Source organism: Protopterus annectens, chromosome 13.part0 (assembly GCF_019279795.1).
Source record: "Protopterus annectens isolate FY-2018-M chromosome 13.part0, PAN1.0, whole genome shotgun sequence".
Classification (NCBI taxonomy): domain Eukaryota; kingdom Metazoa; phylum Chordata; order Ceratodontiformes; family Protopteridae; genus Protopterus; species Protopterus annectens.
Genome location: NC_056747.1, coordinates 949901637 through 949916348, shown reverse-complemented (window position 1 = coordinate 949916348; position 14712 = coordinate 949901637). Strand labels below are relative to the sequence as shown.

The window sequence follows — 14712 nt, the reverse complement described above, 5'->3', positions numbered from 1 at the left end:
CACACACACACACGTATATATATATATATATATATATATATATATATATATATATATATATATATATATATATATATCAACTCCGAGATCGCCATACCTCAGAGAAAAGGCATCCCAAACTTAATATATGTAAGTCCATTCTTTCAGTCATTCATTCTCTGTGTTTTGGGACTCACTCTAGTGGGTCCTGACATTTTAAATGGTCACTGTGTTGGCTGTTTTATAAGGAAGTTTTTTATATGACATTTTTTTTTCACTGGAGTACTATTCTTTGTTTAGAGATTGATACTGAAAGGAAAATATGGTATTCTTTAAGAAAATGTTTATATGAAATGCTTTTTCAATGAAACATCGAGATACGTATTCTTACTACTAATAAACAAACACTGGAAACTACATACCCATTAGTCTGACTAGCCTAATATACAAAGCCATGGAAATGATCAACTAAGACATTGGCAACCTACAGACACTGGACCATCCCAGTTTAGTTTTGTTAAAGGAAGGTCATGCCTACTTAACAGGATCGACTTCTTTGGGAAGGTAACCAAGACAATAGATGAAGGGAAAACAGTGCATACCACCTACCTAGACCTGACTAAGGCATTTGACACAATACCCCACTCAGGCATTGTGGACAAACTCACCAAACTAGGTATAAATCCCAAAACAATTCACTGTATTGCCAGCTGGTTCAGAGATAAAACCCAAGAAGTCAGGATTGACAAGTCCATCTCCACCAAGACATAGATCACCAGTGGAGTACCACAGGACTCCATGCTGGGCCTGCTCCTCCTTGGTATCTGCTTCTCAGAGGTCAAAGATAATATCAAGGGCCTCTGGCTCACCACATTCACAGATGACTGCAAATTGGGAGCTATCATAGCTCATTTTGATGATATGCAAAATCTCCATCAGGGCTGCTGCTAAAGCCACGGATTAAAACTTAATGCAAAGAAATGCATTACAGTACCTTTTGGGAAAATGTCTACCCAGACAAATTACTCCATTGATAAGACAACCCTAGGAGTTGACATGGCAGTTAAGGATCTGGGAACACATGTAGACAGTAATATGACCTTTGACCAACATGTAGCCAAGGTAGTAAGAAAATCATTCTATGTTGCCCAGCTTATAAGTAAGGGTATGGCATCCAGGTCTGTGGAACTTATAGCATCACTCTACCCATTCCTTACCAGACCCATCACTGAGTACAATATCCCCTTTGGCATGTATCTGACTAGGAATATGCAACAATTGGAATGTCCACATTGGTTCCTCAACAAGAAAATCTGGGGTATTAACACACTGTCCTATACAGATCTCCTTAGAACCCTGTCTCTATACCTTGTCTCCTACAGGTTGTTGAGAGGCTATCTGTGCTTGAAATATAACGCATCCCTAGATCCAGTCCTGACAGTGCTTTTGCATATCTGCAAAATGAGCAGAATAAGGGGAAACTCACAGAAAAAGAAGTGGCTCAAATGCAGAGTGATAAGGAGAAAATAACTGAGTATCTGGATAATATGCATGAGTTTAGAAAGATTATGCAGATTTTTTTTGGTAATAACTCCAGAGCAGAAAAACATTTAGCACAACGACTATGGCAACAGAGAGAGGAAAGGGTTGTCACCAGACTTAAGGAGCCTATAACAAGAAAACTCACCAGAGATAGTGTAGAGGTATTAGAGATATTTTGGAAATTTTATGACAATGTGTATAAAGCAGAGAAATGTGGAAATCAAGAAAGGGCAGAAATGGAAATATTTATCGAAGCCTTAATTATGCCAAGGTTAGAGGTAGATGAGGCTAAACAATTAACAGTTAAGACAGGAAGAGATGAGATAAAAATGGTGATGCATAATTAATCCTTAGGAAAGTCTCTAGGAACAGATGGTATTCCTGTGGAAGTTTGGAAGGAATACAGTTAGAAAGATCTGGAAGATTTTATTTAACAGCATTTTAAAAAGAGGAGAAGCAACAACATCTTGAAAAGAAATTTATTGTGGCTGTGTTACCTATAGACATGGTTGTAAGACCTAAAGACAGTAAAGACCCACTAAACCCAGCTTCTTATAGACCTAATTCAATTTTAAACCTTGATTATAAAGTGTTTATGTGCATACTACCCAAATAAAATGGAAAAGGTGCTGCCAAAATTGACAGATATGGTTTAATCTGGTTTTGCAGAGGGGAGGCAAACACTTGACAACAGTAACAGAACAATGATGATCCAGATGGAAGCAAAAATACGACTGTTGTTAGTGGGTCTTGATGTAGAGAAAGCATCTGATAAAGTAAACTGGGATTTTATGAGTAGGGTGATGAAAACATTTGCATTCCTTGATATGATAATAAGGTTAGGAGGATATATGAAGGATCAGATGCAAGAATTAAAGTGGGAGGGTTCCTCTATAAGTTGTGTTTGAAGAGAGCAACCAGGCAGTGGTGTCTTATTTCCTGTTTGTTATATGCTTTATATTTAAAGCTATTAGTGAAGAAAACAAGGGACTCAGCGATGCAAGGATATAATTGGTATGGTAGTCAAGAAAAGTTGGCTTTATTTGCAGATGATATTAATTTGTACCCAATAAATTCAGAAAAGGACATATCAGTGCTATGGAACATTTTGAGACAATTTCAGGTATTTTCAAGATATAACATCAATGAAGATAAAACAAATGCTATAGACATATATTATGTACTCACACATGTATTGGTTCAGCAATACCCATGTCTATGAGGACGTTAAGATAAAGTATTTAGGAGTATGGATTAAAAAAGCTTCTTTTATGGCAGTTAAAGATATGTGAGAAGAAACTAACCAAAAAGCAATACAACCCCTCCTCCCAAAAAATTGAAGCTCTTGTTTATGGATATGAATAGAAAGATAAAAGCAGTAAAAATGTTTTTAGTCCGTTTAGCTTTATATACAAGTCAAACATTTTTATCAACCGGAACAGATGTTGTGGGCAATAATTAAAAAAAAGAGCTTAGGGAACTGGGCAAGAGTTAAATGGAATCATTTGATCCTTCCAATAAAACAAGGTGGTTTACAATTACCTGATTTGAAAGTTTACTTTAGAGCTACACAGTTAAGGCTCATATACATAACACAAACAGAAGAGTATATTTCAAAATGGAAAGGGGTGACGATGCAGGACTGAAGTTTAAAAAATAAAGAGAGTGGGATTTTGGATGCAGATCCTTAAGGAGAATAATAACAACGATACACAATAATATATTCAGAAAGTAGCAGAAAGTATTTTAAGAACTAAGCCAACCTGAGAATGGAGAAAGATTTTGCCAATAGGGATGGAAAGAGTGGATTGGAATTTACTGGAAAAATCTGGGAAAAAAACAAGGTATTGGGAGGAAATAACTAGAAAGGGAAAGGTAAAAGAGCGGGATGAGGCCAAGAAGACGCTTGGGTTGCAGGGCAGAGATTTCCTTCCCAACCAGGGATTGATACTGAGTACAAGCCAAAAGAAAGGCATAGAGGAATCTTAAGTGAAAGATCTGCTCTGGCAGAGTTTTTAGTTAAATCTAGAACAGAAGCTGCTGTTAAAAAAAGGGATAATTAGCAGGGCATATAAAACATTGCATGATAACTAAAAGAATCAATCAGAGGAGGTTAGAAAAGACTGGAAAGAGAGAGTGGAAAAGCTACAAGAGAACAATAGTAGGATATATTAAAGGCTTCCAAGTAAGCAACACGGTCCAGTAGGTTTAGAATCTTTTTTTTTTTTTTAAGTGTTTACATAGATATTTTTATACATCAAGCAGACTTCAAAGATTTCAAATGTTGGAGGTGTGACAGGGAAGAAACAGGTAACTGGCAATATATGTTTTGGGAGTGTAATGAGTTGCCAGTTTATAAAAATGCCATACAGAGTACTCTGTCAGAGAAATTAGGTGAGCTAATGGATGTAACTAAGGAAATGATTCTTTTGAGCTGGGACACAGGGTCTGAATTTCCTAGACATAGTAAAGCTTTATTAAATTTAATTTTGGTGGCTACCAAAAAGCTGGTACTAGGAAATGGAAATCAAAGTCTAAACCAACTGTGTTTGAATTGCTGAATATTATTAAACGGATAAAATAATTGGAAGAGGGATTTTAGAAAAGGGAATGAGCAAATTACATAGAAATCAGTAGAAATATTTGGAAAAATACATGCAGAATAATGTTCAGGAGGAGGAAGAGTGTTGGTTTAGAAAACACTAGGAAGAAAGACTGGAGAGGCGATTTAAAATTTATGTAATGCCAGACTAATGATAGTTACAAGGAAAGAAATGATACATGATGCATAATGTATGTAAATGGAAAAAAATAATATTTTTTTCTGTTAATTTGTCTTTGCCTATGTCTTATGTGATAATTTAAAAAAGGTTTAAAAAAATTGTTTATATAACACTGGCAACGGCTAGAGACTCTGCTTTATATTACAAGTGTTCTTTATTTACACTGGATTACCCATTTAAAATGAAAAAGTAAGAATAAGTGCTGTATTAATCAGTATCAACTCAAAAAGTTTCAAAAAAGAAAATAATTTCTTCTAGGTTGTAGCTCTTTGTGGCGCCCGTGCACTGGCCCAGCAATCAAGGAGCCTCAATCCTCACCACTAACACCAGTGAGGGGCATCTATATAGGGAAAGGATAATAAATACACACACAGTAAAGTACAATTTCCCTTAAGAGCACACAGAGATCACAGTCAGTTTGGGATGGTTTCTCCCTTTCTCTCCAGATCCCCAATACGACTCCCCACTAGCACAGCTATAGGGTCCAGATCTCAGCCTAGTAGGCAAGCTAAAACCCACAGCACCCTCTCTGTCATACCAGTGCTTCGTGCCCCTGCCCAAGTAGCTGACACACACACACACACACACACACACACACACACACACACACACACACACACACACACACACACTTTGAGATAAGAGTTTATACAACCACACACACTCCTGGGGAAGGCTAGCACAGGTTCTCCAGCTGAGCCCCTTTTACCCAGACTATAAGGCAGTACCACTTGCCACCACCCACTAATACTTATCAGCTACTCAAAAGCCCTTATTGGGTGTCCAATTATTACTGTGCAATACTATTATCCAAATGGTAAGTGTGACTGAACAGCAAAGCTTATTTGGAGTGACTTGGTACACAAAACAGCCACAGTTGAAAGGTTTAAAAATATTTAATCATAAATAATAAAAACACAAGACAATACTTCTTATTACACAGTGCTAGTCAAGAGTTCAACAATCACAGATAAATGTTTAAAATAATACATTAGAAAAGTTCTGATATCACAGAAAAACATTTAGTCTAATCTTCCTAATTCCTAGCTATTTCTAAGAGAAACACTAAAGTCTAAGATCCTACTTACATATAGATACAGTCAGTGCTGGTGATGTTGGATGTTCTCAAGACAAATGCTCTAATGCTCTCATTCTTTCTGTCCTTAAATTGATAACACAGTACCACTGATTCATTTCAGATTACATCATTTCTTTCTGTTTCGAAGGCTAACAGACTCTCAGAGGTTAATAGTCCCTTTTATTTTGCAGCTGGTCAGGAATCACAGCAATAAAAGAAATTATTCATGCAAATTCTAGCCATTAACTATGGCCTCAAAACTTCTTCTTCTTTCGGCTGCTCATGTTAGGGGTCGCCACGGCAGATCATCTGTTTCCACTTCTTCCTGTCCTCTGCATCATGCTCTGTCACACCAACCACCTGCATGTCCTCTATCACCACATCCATAAACCTTATCTTAGGCCTCCCTCTTTTCCAGTTACCTGGCAGCTTCATCCTTAGCATCTTTTTCCCAATATACTCTGCATCCCTCTTCAGCACATGTCCAAACCAATGTAATCTTACCTCTCTGGCTTTGTCTCCAAACCTTCCAACCTAGGCTGACCCTCTAATATACTTATTCCTAATCATGTCCATCCTCATCACACCCAGTGCAAATCTTAACATCTTCAACTCTGCCACGTCAAGCTCTGACTCCTGCCTTTTTGTCAATGCCACTGTCTCCAACCCATATAACATAACTGTATCACTACCCTCTTGTAGACCTTCCCTTTCTCTCTTACTGGTACTCATCTGTCACAAATCACTCCTGACACTCTTCTCCACCCACTCCATCCTGCCTGTACTCTCTTCTTCACCTCTCTTCCACACTCACCATTACTCTGAACTGTTGATCTCAAGCACTTAAATTCATCCACCTTCACCATCTCTATTCCCTGCATCTTCACCATTCCTCTATCCTCCCTCTCATTCACACACATATATTCTGTCTTAGTCCTGCTGACTTTCATTCCTTTTCTCTCTAGAGCATATCTTCACCTCTCCAGGGTCTCCTCCACCTGTTCCCTACTCTCACTACAGATCACAATGTCATCTGCAAACATCATAGTCCACGGGGACTCCTGTCTGATCTCGTCTGCCAACCTGTCCATCACCATTGCAAATAAGAAAGGGCTCAGAGCTGATCCTTGATGTAATCATACATCCTCCTTAAACGCATCTGTCACTCCCACCGCAAACCTCACCACTGTCACACTACCCTCGTACATATCCTGTACCACTCTTACATACTTCTCTGACACTCCTGGCTTCCTCATACAATACCACAACTCCTATCTAGGCACCCTGTCATATGCTTTCTCTAAATCCACAAAGACACAATGCAACTCCTTCTGACATTCTCTGTACTCTCCATCAACACTCTCAGAGCAAACATCACATCTGTAGTGCTCTTTCCTGACATGAAACCATACTGCTGATCACTAATTATCACATCCCTTCTTAACCTAGCTTCCACTGCTCTTTCCCAAAACTTCATGCTGTGACTGACCAGTTTAATCCCTCTGTAGTTACTACAGCTCTGCACATCACCCTTATTCTTAAAAATCGGTATCAAAACACTTTTTCTCCATTCCTCAGGCATCCTCTCATTTTCCAAGATTTCATTAAACAATCTAGTTAAAAACTGCACTGCCATTTCACCTAAACACCTCCATGCTTCCACAGGTATGTCATCTGGACCAACAGCCTTTCCGTTCATCCTCTTCATAGTTATCCTTACTTCCTCCTTGCTTATCCACTGCACTTCATAATTCACTATCCGCACATCATCCAACCTTCTCTCCCTCTCATTCTCTTCATTCATCAACTCCTCAAAGTACTCTTTCCGTCTGCTCAACACACTCTCCTCGCTTGTGAGTACGTTTCCCTCATTATCCACAGCCTAACTATGGCCTCAAAACAACAGACAGAATTCTTTCATCCAGACATATTGGCACCGAGTTTGACATCAAAGAATTGACTTGTCAGCTTTGTTAAAGCAGAGTGCACTGTTGATACATTTTTGCAGTTCCACATTTAACACTACAATCTTTTCATATTTGGGAAAACAAGCCTGCGGCTTACATTAATATTTACAAATGACAGAATTATCTACAGATTTCTATCTAGTCAGGCTGGGCAGCCTATACTTATCTTCACACCCTTTTCTGGTCAGTAAATTTTGAGGCAAAGTATTTGATACTTTTTTTTTCTTTCTCACAAGCCCCAGCCCATGTGTCTCCCCAACATTTCTTCTCTTTGCCAGAGAGGCCAACATCTGTAATATTCAGTCTGATGTTGTGCAGGGCCCTACTAGTGTGCGCCTCTCCTCAGTACTTTTTCTTTCTCTGTATATACAAACACAAATAATCACTTGTACACTGTTGTATACTACACTACGCACTTGTCACCTGGGTACTGGTGGAAACAAGTAGACAGTTAAACAGGCAGCTAGTGTCTCAACAATTTAACCAAAAGGAGACAGAAAAGAAAGGCATTCTGAAGTTAGGCTTTATTTGCACCTGTAATTCACCACCTTCGGCACTTTGTCCTTCAGCTAATTAGAAATACGAACAGAGGTTTTAGAAGTTTCCTTTGCTTCTCCCACTAGATTATAACAGCCATGTTGTATTTAGCAAGCTAATTATTGCTCAAACCTATGAATCTTCAGATGGTTTCTACAGTTGTACTTCTTGGACAGTCACTCAGGTTATCATTGTAGAAGGTGGTAGTTCAATTCGCACTGACATGCTCTCCATTAATGATCAATTCTATGAAGACATAATGTTGCAGGACGTTTTGGGGAATGAGAACAGCAAAGCATAAAAAAGACACCTTCTGATGTGGTCACCAATTTATTCTGTTACTTTGTATTTGCAGAGAAGCATTAATCAAGTTGCCCACTTTTAAGGCATGATCAGGCAGGGCAACAACAAAAAATATAGTTATGTTAGGAGTCAGCCTGATCACTGCTGTACAATGGGAAGAGAAAGACTCACCTGAAAGGTTTCTCAATATTTTGGAAGACATTAAACCTTTCAAAGACTTTCATATCCAATAAACTTTTTTAGCTAGGGCCATCTGATCTGGGCAGCCTTGTCCCTGAAAAACAGAAAAAAAAGAAGGAAGAGCACAATGCACATTCTAAAAGCTGAAATAAATGCATGCATTTGCTCAGAATGCTACAAAAATGTGTAATGTCAGAATTAAAATGGCAGCAATTTTTTCTGTTGAGTCTATAAAGAAAATAACCACATTGACCAATAAAATAAGGCAAACTGATGAGAAGGTATTAGTGGCCAACTAAAGCAAAATGCACAAGAAATGCCCAAGCAAATGCTTGCTTCATCTAGAGCTACTACCAGTATAAGCCTGAACATTTGAGCATTTCTATCTTCCAAACTTTGTCATTCCACTTAAATGTATACTTACCCTTGTTAGATATGAGAGACCTAATTAAGCACTAAGACTTAACTATATACTTCACTGTTGGATATTATTATACCTTAGTGTGCACTGCTATGAAAAGATAAAAGTCAAATGGCTAACACATCCAAAGGTGTAGCAGTACTGGATGATAAAGAAAACACACTAACATTATTATTACACATTGGGCCTGCATTGTGGAGAAAAAGAGTGAAAATACAATCATTTTACTAGTTGATGCCTTATTAAACTAAAATAACAAAATTGGTATGGTGGCAAATAATTGCTCAGTTGTTAAGGAATCTACATTTAGCTATTACACAAAATGTTAATTATTTTATTTATTAACTATATCTCTTTAGGAGAAACAGTTTCTCATCATTCTTCAATACTCCTGCATCTCTCAGAAAACCCTAAAGTATCCAATAGACAATCAAAAAACTGTTTTTTCATCACAAAGGGCACTTTTGTAAAAACTGTTTTTGCATCATAAAAGGCACTTTCATAATAACTTCACACAACCAGTGTTAAAGACATAGGCAACAGTAGAATATGTTCCATTAAACAAGTTTGGAAGCATAAAATCTGCCAATTAAACTCTCTTTTGAGTGTTTTAGCTAAAATATTATTACACATTTTCCATAACCACCATGTGAGGTGAAAAATACTTTTAGAGAAGCACTTTCTTCTCCACACAGAACAAGTTGTAGATGCACATTAATTGCATCTTTGATGTTCATTCTCGCAGATCTCAAATTGCACTTCTTGATATGGGTTGCTCAGAACTGTCCAATGTAGCTCATGTCTGGTGTGAAGCCTTCATCTCATATTCCCTAGTCTCTTCTGCACCCCTTTGTTCTACCATTCCTCTATTAACTCGTCCTTTAGATGAGATGTTAAACCAAGGCCTCATCTGCCTGAGTTTACTGTAGCTTAGGTGGATGTAAAAGATCCTACAGCACATACTGAAAAGAGTATGCAATCTGAGGGTCATGTTGCTCAATGTTAGGAGTCTAAATCTCAAGATGCACTCACTTGAAGCACTCCTCAAAATAGAGAACATCGATATTTGTGCTGTAACAGAGACCTGGTTTAAAGAGGCAGAAAGCACACCTGTGCTACCAGACTATAACTCATTCCACACCTTTCGGCCTCGAAACATGGACCGAAGCTCCAAAGGTAGTGGTGTCTCCATATTCATAAAGGATATGCACAACTCCAGACTAATAGCCCAGCATAATGCATATGAGATACTTCAGTTACAACTAACATTGGGTAAGACTGCGATCCAGGTCATAGCCTGCTATAGGTCCCCAACCATGTCCCTAAACTCTCACTCCACATTTCTAAGCACCCTGGAATCTATCAAGGTCCAACCCAACACTCTCATACTAGGAGACTTCAACTACCCCTCCATCAACTGGGAAAACTACTCAAGCACCAATGCACTGGCCCAACACTTCCTGGAATTCATCAATTCCAATGCCCTGGACCAGCTCATTCTTACCTCCACTAGAGGAAGCAACATTCTTGACCTGATTATTACTAACATGGGCAACGGTTGCTCTACACCAATAGTCAATTCCTCCCTGGTTAGATTCGATCACAAAATAATCATCATGGAAATCCACATCTCACCCACACCTCTCGTAAAGGTATCCACCATGAAAAACTTCTCCAAAGCCGACTTTGGACTCCTAAAAACAGAGGTGGCTAACTTCACAGCACCCATGCCAGTGGAAAATAGATACATAACTGCCGAATCATACATCAATGGACTGTACGAACATATGCATAAATGCATGGAACTAGCCATAACCAACAGAACCAAGATGCTCTCCTCCAAAAAAGGAAGCTAGTCTGGTGGTCCCCTGCCAATAATAAACTCTACAACAGAAGGAAGAAACTGTTGCAGAAAAAGGTGAATTCCCAGGACTGGAAAAATTCCCTCATTAGCCTCAACAAAAAGTTGCGATCCCTTATCAAGACCTCCAAAGCCAGCTATGAAGGGAGAATTGCGGCAGACAGTAAAAACAACCACAAAGCCTTCTTTAGTTATATCAAGAATCTCCATAGCAACACTCAGATTTGCTCTGAGTTACTGCACAATGGTACCTCCTATACTGAGCCAACAGATATTGCCAACATACTGGCCGACAGATTCAGTCAACTTTTTCCCTCTCCCCTAAAGGACCAATCTCAATACCGGAAGAATGCCAGGCACCATGCATTACTGCAGCACAGGTTAAAGCTGCATTGTCTAAGGCCAAGAATACAGCTTCCATGGGACCAGAAAAAATCCCTGGCTGTGTCCTACATGAATTACAAAATGAACTGGCACCACATCTGTGTGCTCTGTTCACTCACAGCCTCACCTCAGGCTTTGTCCCTACTGAATGGCGCACTGCTACAGTCATCCCTCTCCATAAAGGAGGAGCGACTACAGACCCTGGAAATTATCACCCCATTAGCCTGACAAGTCTGATATATAAGGCTATCATCATGGACATAATTAACAAGGATATAGGGACTCTCCAAACTCTAGATCCCACACAATTTGGTTTTGATTATGCCTGCTCAACCTGGTTGACTTCTTTGAGTCAGTCACCAGAGCAGTGGATGAAGGTAAGGCAGTTCATACAGCCTACCTCAATCTCGCCAAGGCCTTTGATACCATTCCGTAGGAATTATTCATAAACTCACCAAACTAGGCATCAACCCCTATATTGTTAGGTGGGTTGCAAATTGGCTCACAGATAGAACACACAGTATGACAGTAGCAGACTCCAAGTCAGACTGCCATCAGTTATGAGTGGAGTCCCACAGGGATCGGTCCTGGGTCCACTCCTGTTTGCCATCTACTTCTCAGAAGTCCAGGCCAACATGGAGGGACTCTAGATGATCAAATTCACAGACGACTGCAAGCTGAGAGCCATTATTAACTCCCCAAGTGATGCAGACATCCTACAGAAAGGCCTCACTGAGACCAATGACTGGTGTCAAAACCATGGCCTTAAGGTTAATGCCAAAAAATGTGTCATCATCCCCTTTGGAAAAAACTCAGTTCCCACTAATTACCACATTGATGGGAGCCCACTGAACACTGATGGTGTTATAAGAGATCTGGGGACAAAGGTTGACAGCAACCTCTCCTTCGACCACCACATTGCCACTGTGGTTAGAAAGTCCTTCTATGTGGCACATCTCATTACCAAGGGTTTTGCATCCAGGAAGAAAGAGGTCATTATTTCTCTCTACTCTTCCCTCATTAGACCAATCATAGAGTATAATGCCCCATTTGGCATGTACTTCACTAGACACCTGCAACAGCTGGAGAGGCCACAAAAGTACCTCACGAAGAGGATCCTAAGCCTTAAACACATGTCCTAAATGGACAGACTTAAAAAAAACTCCAGCTATTCTCTATCTCATGTCATCTACTAAGAGGTGATCTCTGCTTAACTTACAAAGTCATGTCTGACTCAGCTCTGTTAGAAATGCACCACACACTCTAGAGACCTCAACCTCATTACCACAATCAACAGAACATGTTGAAGGGACAGGTTCATAACCCAAAAACTGCCGATGCTCTGGAATAGACTTTCCATACTTGTCAGGCAGAGCACCTCACTAGCCCTCTTCAAGAGAAATCTTGATGAGTGGATGGGAAACAGAATGTTCACCTCAGGATCACTCCAGTGGCTCTACTTGATAGAGGCATTGGGTACTAACCACGGGCAGCACAATGCCAGGGCACTACCATGGGCTAGGCTTGTAAAGGCCCCTGGACCATTAACCTAGTACACACCTGTGAATCTATGAGTAGGTAAAGTTACTAGATGCTATGCTTAATTTTCTCCTAGTAGTATAAATACTACCTTGGGTCTCCCCTAAAAAGAGGCTATTAGACTAGTGGGACTTACCCAGTCAACAAATGATATACAAAAAATAAATAAATAAATAAATAACTACTTCCTTTCTGTAACTGTCACATATCCTCTAATTCTGCAAATCAACTAAACCATGTTAGACCTGAAAACTTGTTGAACATCTCTCTTTCTCTGACAGTCCAGGACAAATGAAATAAGCATTGCTCATCTCACTGGCTTAACTCCACTCTCATTTCACAACAACCACCTTTGTTCTAAAGTGACATCCCACTTCAAAGCATAATATTCCACCTGTATCTGTCTAATTTCAATGCATGAGATAAGCTAGCCAAATATGTAATTCTACTTAAAAGTTAGTATGCTGCTCCAGTCATAGCCACTGTGTCCTTATGACTCTCATAAGCTCCAAATCATAACCATCAAAGTATGTCTTTATCATCTTTCATTTACCTCTCACTGTATCACACTGCAGTGAAAACACTTGTCCCTGTTTTACCATTCATAATTTACATCTTATTTTGTTACAACTACTATCTTACCATTACTTGCATTTGTATCCCATTCTGTAATGCAATGGTTGACTGATAGTTTCACAGGGTCAACCTGGCAATGACTAAGATAATCCTGGTGCATAACACTGCTTATCAATCATATACTCCTCTGCTTCTCCCACTATTATTTATGGAGGAAGCATATTGGAATCGACTTCTCAGATGTATAGTCTAGCTAGGATTCTTGATAATAAACTGTTGTTTATAACACATCCTACTATCATATATCGCCTAGTTTTGGAACATGGAATGTGGTATTTTAATGCCCATAATTGGATCATCTGGGTTTAATTTCCGGTTTCTAATACCATGGTGGGAATGGACACCATTTCTAAGTCAAAGTACGATTAAAGTTCATTAAATTAGTATTGTTTCAGGCTTTCACGTTAGCCAAAAGTGCTCTTTGCAGTACCTGCAATGCATCCAGAACTGACTGCTTCTGTAATTCATATGGAGTTACATGTATCGGTAGCATACCTAAATACAACTGTATATTCTTTTTTATGAGATCCATTGCTCCTACTACTATTAAAATTGTCTGGGTATCCTTCTTCCACATTGCCCTCATTTCTGCCTGCAGATCCTGGTATTTTATGACTTTGTGTGTCTCTCTGTATGCCATGCACTGTAATTACTGGGTGTAGCAATTTCAATGATCAGTACTACTTTTGTCTTCTTTTCATGTGCTACTATATCTGGTTTACTCACATCTATTTTTTTTGTTTAACTGTTGGTAACGGATGATCCCATTTGGTATAAACTTCATCATTCTGTATAATACTTTGTGGCTCATATTTCTAATGCTTCTCAACCACTACAATATTGCAATGTTTGCACAATCCACAGTGCAACAGTCTTGCCACATTACTATGCCTTTCAGTTTACAGGCCCTCTGCCATTAGTGTATCATACCAAGAAACAAGATGTTCAACTGTTTCCAGGTCTGTTTTACAGAACCCGCATTTGTCTGTTTCTCCCACATTTTCAATGGACTTTGTAAACCAACATGTATGTAGCCCACTATCCTGGGCCACAAATATTAACCCTTCAACTGTTGGTTTAAATTCACCTCTCCTTAACCATTCCTGCATCAGGTCTTGATTGACATGAGATTGTTCCGTGAGTGTTCTGTAATTACAACTACATTTATGTCTTTTCCACATTTCTTGCCTTCTCAACTGAGCTTCTCATTATATCTTTCGTTTTTTGGCATATTCAGTTGCTATTGGTTTGATTTCCATTCTGCTTAACACCGATATGCTCCTACTAAACTAAGCAGGGAAGTCATCTTAGACTTGTTCTCCTCATCTTTTAAAACTTTCACCATGTTTGGATCTGGTGAAGTCAGTAGATATGTAGATATGTATGCTATCATACAGCACATCTATACATGTAAATCAATTCTGAGGAGGCCCATATCTCCTTCAGAATGAGGAATATATACTCTTGGTATACACTGATTTTTAAATATCATCTGATAAGTG

The 14712-nt window shown here is 39.0% G+C and overlaps 1 long non-coding RNA gene across 1 annotated transcript in view; it reads right to left on the bottom strand.

Moving 5' to 3' along the window:
• Positions 1-7861: 7861 nt before the first annotated feature.
• The window catches only part of LOC122787810, a 42994-nt gene continuing 36143 nt past the window's right edge, over positions 7862-14712 (bottom strand). Inside the window, exon 2 of the long non-coding RNA XR_006362602.1 lies at positions 7862-8463. This is a non-coding gene — a long non-coding RNA (uncharacterized LOC122787810). The remainder of the gene's footprint in view (positions 8464-14712) is intronic.